A 16,267-nucleotide genomic window follows, 5' to 3' on the forward strand; every position below is an offset into this window, starting at 1 on the left:
GTTTTAATAAATCTTGTATTCCGCTAGTTGCATTGTCAAGCCTTTTAATGAAACACCGGAAGATACCAACTGAGTAAACGGAATTAAAGGTACTTTGATGCCATTAAAAATATTTTAAATCCATAATTGTTCAGTATAAACACAAGAAATTGTGGACAAATTTGAAAAAAACGAAAAGAGAAATTGATTTGGTGATTTATAATCCCGCCTTTTCTATTCCACAAAATTTAGCAATTTTTTTCCGGTGACGGAAATCCATTTATGCACAGAGAGTTCGACTCTGAATTTCATCACTCTTCCACCATTTAAAACCTATGCCTCTTCTTTCCAACACCAACTGTTTAATATATTACTTCAGGCCGTCATTTGCCGGTCTATGCCAGCGTTTTTGGCGCGCAGAAATCCTTGAATGTATCTGGAATCCAGATTCCGATGGTTATCTTCTCTCAATATCTTCATCAAGATATAGGCTACTGACAGTTCGCTTCGTTCACAGTAGAAACACGTTTGCATAGCTTTTTAGTGCACACCATCCCAGTAGTGGCATTCAGTCGAATCTCGAGGCTTAGTACCAATCACTTCATTCACCAATTTTGTTGTTCTTGTATTGTGCGAGTCCTTTCCTCATGTGATATTCTCAATCCCAATACCTCTACATTATCCCTGGTTTCGAGAACGTCCGATAAGCTGAAGCGACTCTCACTGCAACTCTTGTCAGCACCTGTGCAAGTCTTTTTTGATCCTTATGTATACTCGGGACTTCGGCCCAAATTTCCGCAAAATACAAAAGTATCACTGGATTGTGCTCTTCAGCCGTTCCTTCTTACTCGTCTACCAACGTTGGCCATTAACCTGTGTTTAATGCGGTAACATTCGTTGAGGGTTTGTTAGGTGCTAGGCGAATCTGCTCCCATAATTTCAATTTACTATCGCTAGTTATTCCAATATACTTAGCTGTAATAATGATCCTCTTTTCTTGCCAAATGCAATTTGGAGTTCCCGTAATTATACAATTGAAATTATATAATACAAAATTTATCTGCCAGCGTATCTGAAACAAACTTCCAACAAAATTATGTTGTTAAAATATCTTAGAGCAAGAAAATTATTACAGATATTATATGTTGCAAAACAAGTTAGTTTACTTTATGTGATAAATTCACAGTGAAACTTCTATCTCAAGTCATGTTGTGCCAAATTCACAACAAACATTACTACAAAATTTAATACATTGGAGACGCAAACGCTACTCTTCTTCAAACTTATAATTTTCTCTTCCTTCCACCCAATTATCAGCTTTACACGATTGCTGACGTGTAATCGTGAACAGAAAAATGAATATTGTTTATAAAATCAGAGGAGTATAATTTTACTTAGAACTTTGACGTATACTACCGGTCAAAATTTTTTGCCCAACTTTTAATTTGCGATTGATTTTGATACATATATCTATAGATAAAAATATAGTAATAATAAAATTACATTCAGTAACTGTTACTAATTTAAATTTTAGATTTAACGATGCAACCCCCTTTTGCTTTTATTATTTCGGTACACAGTTTTGGCCTTCTCTGTAACAATGTCGAAAAATAATCTCCGTCTATTTGGTTCCATTCCTTTTTCAGAATATTCCAAATATGAAAATTGGAAGTAGGACTCTGGTTTCTGACTCCCCTGTACAATTTGTCCCACAACAACTCAATCGGTTTCACGTCGGGCGACTGTAACGGTCAAATCTTTACTTTTAGTATATTCTTCTTCTCCAATTCCTTCATGTACTCTTTCAACAGCTTCGAAGAATGCTGTTAGTCAGAACATACTACATTTTCCTTTAATATTTTTCACAGCCTTTTTCTTGCATTTTTACCAATCGCTCTTCCTCAAAACATCCTCAAACCATCACCTAGCCTTCGCCGTTTTCAACAGTCAGGATAACACATGGATCTAGTATCCGTTCTTCCTTGGACCTGCGCCTAAACACTTAGACCCGAAAAACTTTCAGCTTCAGCTCCAATTTTTATGTTTTTTAACCTATTGCAACCTCTTAATTCTATTTTGATGCCTTAAAAGAGGTTTCTGCATTGCCACCCTTCTAAAAAGGCTTCTTAATCTCCTTTTCAATGTAGAGGTACTCAGAAGCTAACTGGGTCTAAACTACAATCACAAACATACGATCTTATGTGTAAATAACTGCTACTTTTATTTTGGGTTTGTAAGATCTAAGCTTGACAATATGAAAAAGAAATTTGTTAATACATATTTTGAAATTTGATGAGTGGATTATGGTGTGGGCAAAAACTTTCGACCGATAGTGTATAATTCTAGACTTGATTCTGTATTATATGTAAACATAGGTCATAATACAATTTTATTCATATTACCCATAATTGGTAATATGATATTTTAATGAACTACGCATTTTATTATATAGAACAAATGGTTACAATTACGTCACTCGACACCTCATAAATCAAAACAATTGAATATTTTGTTTTTTAAAATCAGCATATCTTAGAAAATATTTTGTCTATGAATATTGGAGTTGATTAGTTTTTGTCACCACTTGAATCATTTTTTACAATATTATTGAATGTCCCTCAATTAGTAATGTAGTCATTGTAAACTAATTCGTCGATGATGGACGCGAGCAGATGTTGTCGAAATGTTGAAATTCCAACCTTCCTAAGTGGTTACGAACCAAAGTATTAATAGAATTACTAGCGATTAGAAACTTACACCAGAAATCTATTTTAAGTAGTTAGTTAAACTTTTTATTTCGTTTTATTTCAACAACAGTGTAAAAATACCGGGAATTTGTAATTGAAGCGTAAAATATGTACTCAATATGTAATTTTCAAAATATACCGCTTCTAAAATATTACATTCCTCAAAACAGCTTTGGTAATTGGAAAAAAACTGATATCTCAAACAGAAATGTCTTGACAATTATCGACAGTAGTCACAAATTATGAAAAATGTGGATGGAACGTATAATACAATAAATAACTAAAATGAAATACGAAACTAATGAGTAATTAACCGTTTAATATGATGGGGATTCTACTCTACCGAATAAAATTTGAAATAAGCAGAAAAAATGCAATAAATTATGTGGGGGTTGTGGCATATATTTTTCTCCGTGTCTTTTATGTTTTATTTAATCTTGTATTCTTTCCTTTCACTTATCTCAATGGAATCAGCTACCACATATTAAATAATTATATAGGTTTTCTTGATTTGCCTATTCAATTTTTACCTTATATAGTCAGTGGCGTATTTACCGTAGAGCAATAGGGGTCATGGTCTGGGGCGGCAGTACCAGTGCTGTCTTCATAGTGGCGCAGGGAAACAGTAACAAAGCCTACACAGAATACGAATTTGCGGGGGCGATCGTGTTGACTGCATACGCGATGGTCAGCCCAGGACGATGCTTGTGCTAGCTTGATAAAAATTGGAACCAGATAATATCGGCTTTTAAAGATATAAAAAGTGACCCACAAAAGGTTAAAAATAAAGCTATAGGGCTATTGGCCCAAATAATTTGTCTAGAAACGGCCATATTATCGGAAAGTCGGAGATCCGTGTTAAAATAATTTAATATAGTCTCTAAACTTTTACAAGATGTCAACGCAGATATATAGAGATAGTTTCGAGGCTCTACGAGTCACTCATCACTTTCAACGAAGGAGAATCTTTTGTTGCTTTTGAAGAAGCTGGTAAAAGAAAATGCTCACAAGAATACAGAAACATAAGAGAATAATTAAGAGGAAGAAATTGGGAGGGAGAAGTGTTGTTACAAGGATGTGACCATTTTAGGGTTTATACCTTCTTCCCAATATGTGACCAATTGTTGCGCGAGTTGAGAAGACGTAAAATTTCTTATAGACGGGAAACGGGAGCTGACGGTATAAAAACTCCAAGAATTATACGCACTTGATCTTGCGGATGTGTTAATGAAGTGTGGAAACAAAATGAGTTTAAGGCAAAACCTATTTATTAAGAAGTGGTATTACGCATCGCAAAAATGTGTTTTTTCTCATTATTGAAAATTTTTAATTTCGTTTAATTTATGAAGCGGCAAGAGCCGTCGGCCCAGGGCGTCAAATTTTAAAATACGCCACTGGATATATTGGATTCTAACGTTAATCTTAATTAATTAGGGTTCATATATTTCATCTCCAACTGGTTTTATCTAAGATTTCTCTCTATTTTTTTTTCTTGTTATAACTCTTTTTGTTCTATTATATTTACACAGGCTATTTTCCTAAAGATGATTGAATTGCATTTAATTGTTTTACCAACTTTCCTTGCTTTTTCTCTATTTCCTGCTCCAGTTTTCAATTAGGTCGTATATATCATTGAACCTAGATATTTATAGCGTTTTTATTTGTTCTATTGCTTTTCCCTGTATTTGAATATTATATACTTCAATTTTCATGCCCTCAGTTTCTGTTTCAGTTTTAATTACGTCGTCCAGAAACTTTAATTATGATCTTACATTTTCTATTTCTAATTTTTCTGGTTTCTTGATCTACTTAGTTAAAACGTGTTTACCTCTATTGCAACGAATTTATAAATAATATAAATATTAAAAATAGTATGGAAATATGGTAATAATCGAGAAATGATCACTTAAGTAATATATTTATGCGAATTTGTAGAGTAATCAACTAATTCCTATACGCTAATAAACCTTGAAGCGCAACGTTAACTGCATTTACATAACAAGACTAATAAAACGACTCGTGCAAAGTCACTGAACATTTTACTGTAATGAACAATAGAAATCAAAACAAATTACTTCATCCTTTGAACTCATTGGTTTAGATGACACTATCGTCGACAATATTTGAAGCCATTTATACGTAGATATGTGTTTTGTTACGAAACACGCGTGCTTATAAGCGGGAAAACTAAAAATCTAGTAAATATGATCACTGGAAGCATGTCGTGTTTTGTTAGTTGTAAAGAGCGTTTTAAATAATAATATTTATTTGGATTATCTCAATTTTCATTAGTTTTTGTGGAATCATAAAATTAGAAAAGAATCAAATATGGAAAATAAAATTGTCTTCCCAAGATTATGCTTTTTCAGTTTTGGTGTCTCTAAGAATAATAACTTGAAGGTTTACGTCGTACTAAAATTTATTATAATCTATCAAAATGGTTGTAGGAACAAAAAATTTTTATTTCCAAGCTTTTATTTCTAGCTACGATCAAAAAAAAAAGAATGAATGGAAGACATCAGGATCATATCTGAATAAAAATGCCAAAATGTAAAATATTATTTATTAAATCTTACGTGAATGCTTAGAAGAAAAAAGCGACGCGTTCACATGAACCAGAAGAGAAAAAAATAGGGAAAAATTTGATAAACATTTACTTATAGTCCAGGGCTTCTTAAAGTGTAGGTCGCGACCCCCAGGGGGGTCGCGAGACTACTGAAAAAGGGTCGCAAAGATCTGATACTTTTCAATCATTATAAATAAAATTTTAAAATTATTATACACACTACGTACAAATATAAATACAAATAAAAATCATACAAAATACTATTGTAGTTTTATTATAACTATTTTTTGCAAAAAAATGGCAATGCAAAACTGTTATGTAGGGCCTATAAATGGAAATATGGAAGTAGCATTTAAAATAATAAATACAACGCGCTCCTCGATTTTAAACTGAACGTTTATATGGAGGAGGGGGTCGTTTAAAATTTCCTAAGCTTGAAGGGGGTCACTATATAAAAAAGTTTAAGAAGCCCTGTTATAGACGATAGTTCGGAACTTCCAGCGTTCATTATAATCCCAAAAAAGTACCAAAAAAAATATTGCAACGTAAATAAAATTGGGGGTACTCATAAGAATAGAGCTATGCCATTTTTTATAACATATACGTCGATTCAAATTACTTTATTCGGGTTTAGAATAATATGTTTAAAGTTATTTCAGTTTTCAAAATACAGTGATAAACTTTTTTAAATGTAACACTAAAATTATGTACATGTATAAGATACAAAAACTGATTTTATTTGTATTATAATGCACCCCGATAATACCGGGCTTAGGTCCGGGTAATAATAGATTTCAAATTTGAAAAAATATCTATTTCGATGTTGCATTGCAACGGTCAAGAATTTGCGCTACCTAATATGAGTATAATGTTTTAATACAAAATACACAAAAAAGGTTTTTCCTAACCAAAAGATAAAGACATACGAGTAAAAAAAATATGAAAAGATTTGTTTTTCTCGGGTCGAGGGTCCATTGATAAAATTCAAATAGATTTAATAAACGTGAGCTTTTCACTTGGTTTTCGTATTGAAAATAGCTTAAGGGCGACTGAAAACTTTAAATATATTCCAAAAGTATAAAGCACTTTTTGATACATACTCTTTTGTATTCCAAATACGTTAAAAAGTTATCTCTATATATCGCTCTATATTTTCTTTAGGGATTGTTGGAAACTGCTACTTTTTTAAATTGTTAATAGGAAAACAACGATTCTCTATAAATTCGGTGTTTCGTTTGTTCTATATAAGTAGTTATATCGCGAGCAGCTGCTCAAACCTCAAAATACAAGATACAGATATCGACTTCCATGACAATTTTGAAATACTCTATATTTAATCACATTTGCAAACATTCGATAAATTATTACTCTAGATTCCAACAACTTTGAGCAGAGAGAGAAGCTCGTTGAGATTGATATTTTTTATTTAGATAGAAATTTTTAATATTTTATCGGGTTCACTGATATAGGATTTGTTTTCTCTGTAGGGATTGAGTTGGAATGCTTGAATAAGGTAGTTTGGCATGTGTGTGCGTCTACTTTCACTCAAGTAAAGTATACATGGGATTGTTGTTATGGGGAAGTGTAAAAAAAATCATTCGAAAGCTAGACCAGTTTAATAGTTCAATCAAAACAGCTCCGAATTTAAATATACCTCATTCGCCTTAATGGAACTTTTAACACTCAGGAGCTCAGGAGTTCGTAAAATTACGCTGTTTTTTTGAACTTTTGCGATATGCGGCTCAAAAATATCAGATTTGAATTGTGAAAAATCAGAAACTCTTATGAGTGCGGCTTATTCCGAGTTCAGAGCTTTTGTGACCGGATTAACAGTTTAGAAAAATAACTTGTGCGTCTTGTGGAAAGATGAAATAGACAACGCTATTCAATGAAATTGAAAAATCTGTCCGCCGATCATTCAAGTAAATATCAAGGCATGTAATAGGGGTAAATTAGAATGTTACAAATGTCAATTGCTTGAATATTCTAATTTGTATTAACATGCAATGTTCAATAATAATTTTTACGAGTATTAACCATTGACAAAGTACGTATTTCCAGTTTCAGCTAAACTGTAATTTCCTCTCTGTCTCCTCTGCTTAACTTTTCGACTCCAATTCTATCTTTCGCATAATTTACTCTCAAAAGATTAATGTATTATTTAGTTCCGGTATTATTGTGTTTAATTCATCGTGTTATCATTGTATACCTTGCATAAATCTTTATATACACAAAGAAAACATCGAATATTCAGTTGTGTATGAATTATTTTGGACTAAATTGAGAAAGGGGTAATCGCAATTTGAACAAGCATTGTACATAAAAGTAATTTTATTTTTATCTCATCATGCATATTCTCGAGGATTTCCATAAATCACAATTAAGCAATATCAGTAAGTTAGAGTGCAAGAGACATTATTGAGATGTTGATATTATTACGAAAAAATCACGTGGTTAGTTTCAAAGATACTGCCAAAAGAAAGCTAGGAAAACATTTGAGTGAACCATTATTTTAGTTGAAACAGAACTTGAGAATGCAAAGACTAGAAAGACCAAAATATCATACCATCATACATTATTATTTCATAGTATGTACCATTATTATTAGAAGCCCGTAAACAAAACAAACTGTTTCTAAACAATATTTGTACTTCTTTTATAATATTTTCTCAATTCACCTTTCCGAGCGTGAAACTTAATTTTCATATATATTTTTTCAAAATATTCAGTCAAGCACCAGATGTTATCTGTCAATGGATGGATGGAATACTAATCTTTTTCAAAATCGAATCTGAAACCATTTTGTTTTCCTCATTTTTCAAAACGATCTTTATCTTTGCTTGGTGTTTTCAGGCAACGATAGACCAAGGATTAGATAATTTTGGTAATAGAATGTTTAGTAGTTCGGTAAGTGAAGGACATCCCGCGCATATACTCATGTTTTATGTAGATTCAGTGTTGGCCCTTTTCTGATATTTTTAATTAAGTGGAAATGTGAGAATATGTTTTCTATCTGTAGAAAAATTCGGCTAAAGAAGCTTACGACTTTATTTTTATTATCTAGAACATTAAGCTAATACTTTGACAGAATAATTTTTTGGTACATTTAGCGCTCGACAAATAAAGAAAGCAATGTTTCAGAAAGCGAATTTTTTTTCCACGCAGGAAGCTAGAATTCTGTAGACATCCACATCAGCATTTTCACATGACAACTAAACTTTTTTCACATGACTTTCATTAAAATGTGATGCAATATAGTTTTTTATGAGAGGTTCTGAAGACCATTAGGGGTTACGTATATATATATATATATATATATATATATATATATATATATATTATTAATATCAAAATAAGAATAAAATCAAAGTGGAACTTTGTTTCAATAAGAAAAATTAATTTTTTCCTAGTTCCGACATCATAGCAGTAGTCAATTAAATTATTTGTAGTTTTATTGGAATTTTTTTAGGGTTTTTTTTAATTTCTTATTTCTTAGACGTTTTGATATATTGAAGCATCTAAATGTTATTGATTTTAGGTCTCTTCTATTTTAAAATTAGTTTTTTTGATCTTTAAAAGAATGATAAATTTTGACGTTTCGACTTTTCTTTTATTCTAATAAGAAAGATTAATTTTTCCTTGGTCCCCATGTCTCAAATATATAGCAGTAATCAATTAAATCATTTGTAGTTTTATTAAAATTTACAAAATAGAACTATAAATTTTACTTAAATTATTTACACCTTTTTTATCATTCATAGTTTTTTCGTTCTTATAAATGTGAACCATTTCTAAAAATTCCCTTTTTCGTGTATTCCGTTTCAAGAATTTTTGAATCTTTATAACTGAATTTATGTTTTTTTGATATCTCATGATTCGTTAATGCAGTTCTATTTTTTTATCGTATTGATGACCTTTTAATCTGTTTTCTAAATATTGTGATGTCTGCCCTATGTAGACAGCGTCACAATTAGTACAAGGCACTTGGTATATAATGATTTCATTGATTACTGCTATATATTTGAGATATAGGGACCAAGGAAAAATTAATTTTCTTCTTAAAACAAAGTTCTAAGTTGATTTCATTCTTATTTTGATATTCATGGGTGATCTATAAATAAATATAAATAAGCAAATTATTAGTGTGAATATCATATTTTGATAAAGACTTAAAGAAAAGTCGAAACGTCAAAATTTATCTTTCTTTTAAGAATTATCAAAAAAAAAAACAGAAGAGACTTAAAATCAAGAACATTTAGATGCCTTAATATATAGGGTTTTTGGTAGCAAGTCCATGTCGAGCATTCTCCTTGTATCCTGATTATTAGGATATATTATGGTAATGTAAATCTTATTTAGTTATAATTGGTTCCCAGAATGATCTCATACATCATTTTTTATAAGTGAAAATTTATTTCATATTGTCAGCGATATTATTAATATAATTTTTTTAAAAATTTTTTCAATTGTACAATACGACTATTTATAAGTTCACAATAAATAAAATTATACGATTGGAATTTTTAAACAAGGTTTTGCTTTTGTATCATGTTTATGAATGAAACAGCTAACAAATAATAATGAATTCCAATTGGATTATGCAGAAGATTCAATTCATCCGTTATCAGTTTAATTGAAAATAAATATATAACTTTTTTGTGATAACTTTTTACTGCTCTGTGTTTTTAAAACTTCGGACTCTATAACCTCTGCTTTTTGATGTAGCGGAAATGCAAAAACTATAAGAAACAATTTATTTTAAATTCCCTTCTAAAGATACGCTCTTCATTTAAAGAGTGTGTCTCATAAATAATGTCGTTCACTTTGTTTATTAAATTATACAAAATATCCGAAATATAGCCCATCGTATTCTACAGTTTTAACCCAACTTTTTGAACTGCTTTCTGAATGTCTCCTTCATATTCAATGTTTCCCATGCCATAATTTCGTCGTGGTTTTGAATAAATAGTAATCTGACGGTACAAGATCCAGACTATATGCTGGATGTAGTAGGAATTCCATAGCATTGTCTTCCGCTTCTGGTTAACTAAACTTGGTTATTTTTCCGATAAAACCCCATACATTCGCATCAGCTGTCCACTGTATACCTTAGCATTGATAGTTCGACCATCTGAAATGATTTCGAAGTACACTAAATCTTCATAACACTTCCCGCACTGGTAGTTGTCATTTATCTAACTACTGATTTTCCATGTTCGTTAACTGTGTCTTCACTTTCACATATTTTCCTTGCTGTCACAGCTGCTCTACACTTTAATTTCCAATTATATGTTAACAATACACGGATTTCATATTTATCGCACTCCATACTATTTATTATACAAACGTCATCAATAAACAAAAAGATAATTATCAAAGAAAACTAAAGCTATTGTACTTTTCATAGAATTTGTAATTAGTCTTGAAAATTTACAACAAATTGAAGCGTAGGCATTTTCACATATGGGTGATTCCGTTCTAACTGTGATTTTTTGTATTCAAAATTTCAAGATTTTAAAATTTAACTTTTCTAACTTTTTTATGCATATTATTCATCTATTTTACTGTAAAAATAAAACTCTAAGAGGAATTTACTACAACTTCAAAGTATCACGAGCAAGACACAAATGTCGGATTTTGAGTTCCACGGTACTGACTCATTTATCGACGGTACTGACATGGTAACTTAAGATATTAAACAACAAGTGCATCAATTTTCCTCAGTTTGATCATAAACATTAGAATTTATAAGGTAATTAGTTTAAATCATTTGTTACGACAAAAAAAATTAATAATTTATCGGTAAATTCTAGGAATGGACATGACACGGTACTGACATGGTAACTTAAGATATTAAACAACAAGTGCATCAATTTTCCTCAGTTTGATCATAAACATTAGAATTTATAAGGTAATTAGTTTAAATCATTTGTTACGACAAAAAAAATTGGACATGACACGGTACTGACATTCAAGTGATGTAGTATAAGTTTTCTTTAAGTGGCAAGTTATATTGTATAAAAATAATGTTTAAATATCTTAAGAATTATTCAATTAACACAAAATTTTTATTAATTGATTATTAATTAATGACTAGTACAAAAAAACAATACAGGACATTGAATATCACAGTTAGAACGGAATCACCCATATGAAAATCGACATTACAAACAAATTCTTGTGCAAGCCATATTTATATCTCCTGGAGGTCTACGAGACTCACCGTGAAGGGCCGTTTGTAAGCGTCCAACGTTTGAAACTAATTATTACAGTAACTATTCAGAAAATAGAAAGAAAATGTTAGTGATTAGTATTAGTGCTGTGATGAAAATGCATTGCATAATGTATATAATATAAAATAAATAATTGTATCAAAATTCGACAACATTAGCTGAACATGATGAAAGAGATGATTCATTCAGAACTTTTTATGTATATTAATTAATAATAAAACTGCGAATTACATTGTGAAACACATTATTCTTCCGACTATGGTAATCACGTAGAAACATTGGTTTGCTTTTTGCTAATTTTACTCAAGTTGTTACTAATGTATGAAAAAGAAACAGTCAATCTTGATTTAGTTCTTCAGAGAATCAAGCACAACAAAAATTCGCCCTCGTGAATAAAGTATGCAACAATTTCTTGATACTGTAAAATTCACTATTTAGCATATTCTTTACGGCAAAAATACGATTCAAAATTATCTGTCAGTCATCCTTAAATTACTTACGTAATTTGTTATGACATTTCACAACAGTTTTTTATTTACGAGCAAGATTTAAACAATTTTTCCTAGTTAAATGTACTTGAAAATTTTTTTATCAGATACTCAAACTTCGAAATATGTGTTATTTGGATCATTATCAAATAATTTTATGTATATTTGTTGATGATGTTAAAAGTTTCAATACGCTTTGTATAATTTGGAATCAAAGATCTACCTTAATTTATCGGAAACCAGTCAGAAGTGGCGACTCTCGAGTTAAAAAGAGAAAAAGTACAAAAAGGCGAAGAGAGAACTGAGAATAAAAAGTTGCAAAGACGCGTTAATCTTAGGTAGATTATTTCGAGTGGGATGTAAACCGGTGAAGGTACAGGGACTGCTCTAGTGATCTTTTCGTCAATAAAATTTCACATGGCGCTCACCAATAGAATGAAAATTCAAATTATCACTTCGTAATACTGCATTTTTGATTGTGATTTAATTTTACCATACATTCAAAGGATTCATACATACAAAAAATGTTTTTATAGCGTTCATTTTTCATTTCATTAAAAAGGGCAATGCGATCCTGTTTTCTCTTTCGAAATACTCGCAACTTCTAATAGGCAGTATTCAGATGCGATGCCCTCTTGTATTTACTTTAACACTTGCTTTTTGTGGGTGTTGTTTGTTGTTCATCTTGTACTTATTCAATACATTTGATGTTCTTCCAGTGAGTGTTTAATACCAAGATTAGAGCTGTTATGTACTCTTTTGAACTTGTATTTGTTTGCGTGGAATTCGGACAGCTATAAATCTCGAATATATAAAGAACAGATTCTCGAAAAAACTTTTGAATCTAATATTCTGTAAGAAAACCATGTCCACGTATGTACAAAAGGGGATTTATGATAACAATGTTAAGTCTCTTATTATTTTATAAATACAAAACCAATGCTGTTCTAAGGAAAATAGTCTGGTTCACTTTTGAAATGGATCGATAATGTCCTTTATTATTGACAAATATTTTATGTTAGAAACATTATTTTATTCATCAACAACTAAACACTTCTTATTTGCGGATAAATATCCATCAGCAAAGTATAAAATTGAGTATTCTAAGAGTGGTTTTCTATTCTTCACAGACTCGTGATTTAATTTAATAAAATTTGAGAAATTCACATAAATCTAAATACTGTTTATTTGCATCTGCTTCGATTTTGGTAACTTCATGCTTCCAGACTTTTATACTTTGAATCATTTGCACAATAATATCCACAAAGTGGATTCCGCGAAAGTAGAAGTTTAACAAGATCACGTATTTCCCATTTAACAAATTATAGATAGAGCTGGCCGACCAAGTACAGATGCAACCTAATTTCTGAGGCTTTCCTAACCACAGAAGGAGTAAGACATGGTGGGGGATTGAGTCCATTACTTTCCAATATATTTCTATATGATATAATAAATATCTGCACAGCCAATTCAAAGAAAATGTGCGTGCTTTGGATACAAAAATCTGCAAATAGTGAAACTATCTATGACATAGTCGTTATTGCAGAAAACAATCAAGATCTACAGACAATTGGAACAACACACTGAAGCAATTTGGCATGAGAATAAATATAGAAAATACTGCAGCAACGGCACTCGAACAACAAATGATAAACATAGAAATAGAGAGACGAAGAATTAAAATGGTGAAAAAAATTTAAATACCTTAGAACGGAAATAGAAAATACAGGCAATGAAGATGCAGAAATTGCCAAGAAAATTAGAAACGCCATAAACACATTTACAGCACAAACAACTGCCTGATAAATAAAAGAGTACAAAACTAAAAGTTTATAAAGCAATTCACTGATCAACGTTAACCTTTGGCTGCGAAACATGGAGTCTCACTAGTTGACAAAAAAGTGTATTGCAAGCAGCAGAGTTGAAATATTTAAGAAAAGGTCTGTAAATTATGACACTTATGACACAATTCATTGAACAAAGGCAGTTGAGTTGGTGGGGTCATTTACAAAGTCAAGAACAATGAAGAGAGTGTGAGAAAAAAGTAAGTAAAAACAAAATAAGAGGGAGACCTAAAGCGACATCATTTCCACGACTATATTCAGAAAGATCACATGTACAAGACCAAGTCTACGACTCACCTGGTCTCGGTTTTTGTCTGATAATCAACTTTTCTCTTTTTTTTATCCATACTTTTAAGTCACAATAATCCAACAGCTCAACCAAGATCATACAGTATCTTGGTTGAAACAAAAGTAATGGTAATTTCGACGGCAAAATATCTTCTACTAGAAACTGCTCACCGTGGCAACTAATATCAGTTTTAATGAAATTTGGTAAAACATTTGAAATTATTATTACTTCCAAAACCCACCACTTCCGCTTGCAAAATAAACATTTTCTCGATTTAGATCTGATTCAGTTCTAGTGGAAACACACAAATGCGATATTTAATATTGGTTTTTATTATTTATGAAATGTTTATTGGTCTTCCGCAGAATATCCGACGTAATCGCTAAAAACAGTTCCTATAAACATATTTCTTAGATTTAAGAGATATTAAATTATTTTTAGTACTTCGTTAACGATAAAATAATATGCAAATGTAATAATGATCTTAGTAACTTTATTTTAAAACTATCTTGCACAAGTATGTCAATTGTTGGCCTGTGATTTCATATTAATGGTAACAGGTACTTTAAAACTGTAAGACGCACAATCCAAAACAATTAAAATTTATTTCTGAAAAATTATTATAATTTTAATAATTATTCTAAGTAATGGAATATTGTTGAATAAATCACTGGAAAAGTATAGAACAGAGAAAATAGATTCCCTGAAAAACGAGAAGGAAGAAATGTTAATAGAAATCAGGGATATAGTGAATGAACTTTCATTACCGAAAGAATTTCTCATCCATTAACATATATTATAAACTTGAGTATAGACACTGGCAACTGGGCTAAGCAATTTAAGGAAGCAGTAGTTTCTGTAATCTATAAATTAGGAAATAAAACAATAGCAACAATCTATAGACCCATATCTTTAATACCTCGATGAAAAATGGCATTAGAAAAAAATTGACGAAATTCATGTATAAATTCAATTAGAAAAGCAAAATTTATATTAATTTATTATTATTAATAAAAAGCTACAATTTGTTTTCGCGGAAAGTTTGTTTGTTTGAACGACTGATTGGTGATGAATAACTGACTAAGAACTGGTTATTTAAAGTGTTGAATTTCATATATTTATAAAACATAATTTTAATAAAAGGAAATAAAATACTTGTAGGGATTAGATTTGACAATTAAAATAAAAAACCGAATAGGTATTTTGGAAAAAACTAAGAACAAATAATCATCAAATAATCGAGTGATTATTAGAATCAAGTTTCTCCACTTTTTTCAATACATTTGATATATTCAAAACACTCATTTTTTAAAATAATATAGTCTATTGAAATTGAAATTAAGTATTCTTAGATGATCCAAAATTAGTAGAAGTAATAAATAATCTCCTTTCAGTATTATGTCAAAAATAATAAAGTGAATAGATTATACGATCCCATATATATAAATTTCACTTTTTGAAGTTGTAATATGCCAAAAAACATTTTCTACATTCTACATTAGTCATAGTTTTAAATATCCAAAATCGTTACTAGTGTGACATAATAGTTTTCGCGGTATTTATAACTAATCATAATTCAATTTATTAATATTAGAAAAAATATTTATTTTTATTTCTTATTATTGATTAGATATCATAATATTTGAAATTTGTTAAAAATAGTTGAATCAAATGTTATTAGAGATAAATGACATAATTATATTTATAAATTGTTATTTAATCTTATCATTCATAGGATTTAAAAACACATCAATCAACCTACATTTACCAAATTATGACCAACATGAATTTTTCTAATGGCATTTGCTTAAAAAAATAAAATTACAAGACACGTCACGTTATCTCTTAAAATTATACGAATTATACAGTTTGCGAAGTAATATTAGTATTTTTTAAAACACTTCTAGTATCTTGTAAATCAAAATCGAAAGTCTTGTTCTCAGAAAAATAAGAAAAAGCAGTAATAAAGTTATAGAATTTACTTTTTGCTCAATTCCTTATTTTTTCTCAGTTCTTTTCGCAATATTATCTAATAGCGTGTATTTCTCGTCTGCCACGATATTTTCAGCCATCGAAGAAATAAAATTGAACGTACTCCACGAAGAGCAATTTGGTAACAAT

At 30.3% G+C, this 16,267-nt stretch overlaps 2 protein-coding genes across 30 annotated transcripts in view; one reads left to right on the forward strand and one right to left on the reverse strand.

The window, feature by feature from the left end:
* Positions 1 to 16,267, reverse strand: part of LOC130891259 (threonine aspartase 1) — a 93,477-nt gene that overhangs the window by 59,058 nt on the left and 18,152 nt on the right. The gene's annotated exons all lie outside the window — the stretch shown is intronic.
* Positions 1 to 16,267, forward strand: part of LOC130891028 (basement membrane-specific heparan sulfate proteoglycan core protein-like) — a 251,525-nt gene that overhangs the window by 54,928 nt on the left and 180,330 nt on the right. The gene's annotated exons all lie outside the window — the stretch shown is intronic.

Source organism: Diorhabda carinulata, chromosome 1 (assembly GCF_026250575.1).
Source record: "Diorhabda carinulata isolate Delta chromosome 1, icDioCari1.1, whole genome shotgun sequence".
In the NCBI taxonomy this organism is placed as follows: Eukaryota; Metazoa; Arthropoda; class Insecta; order Coleoptera; family Chrysomelidae; genus Diorhabda; species Diorhabda carinulata.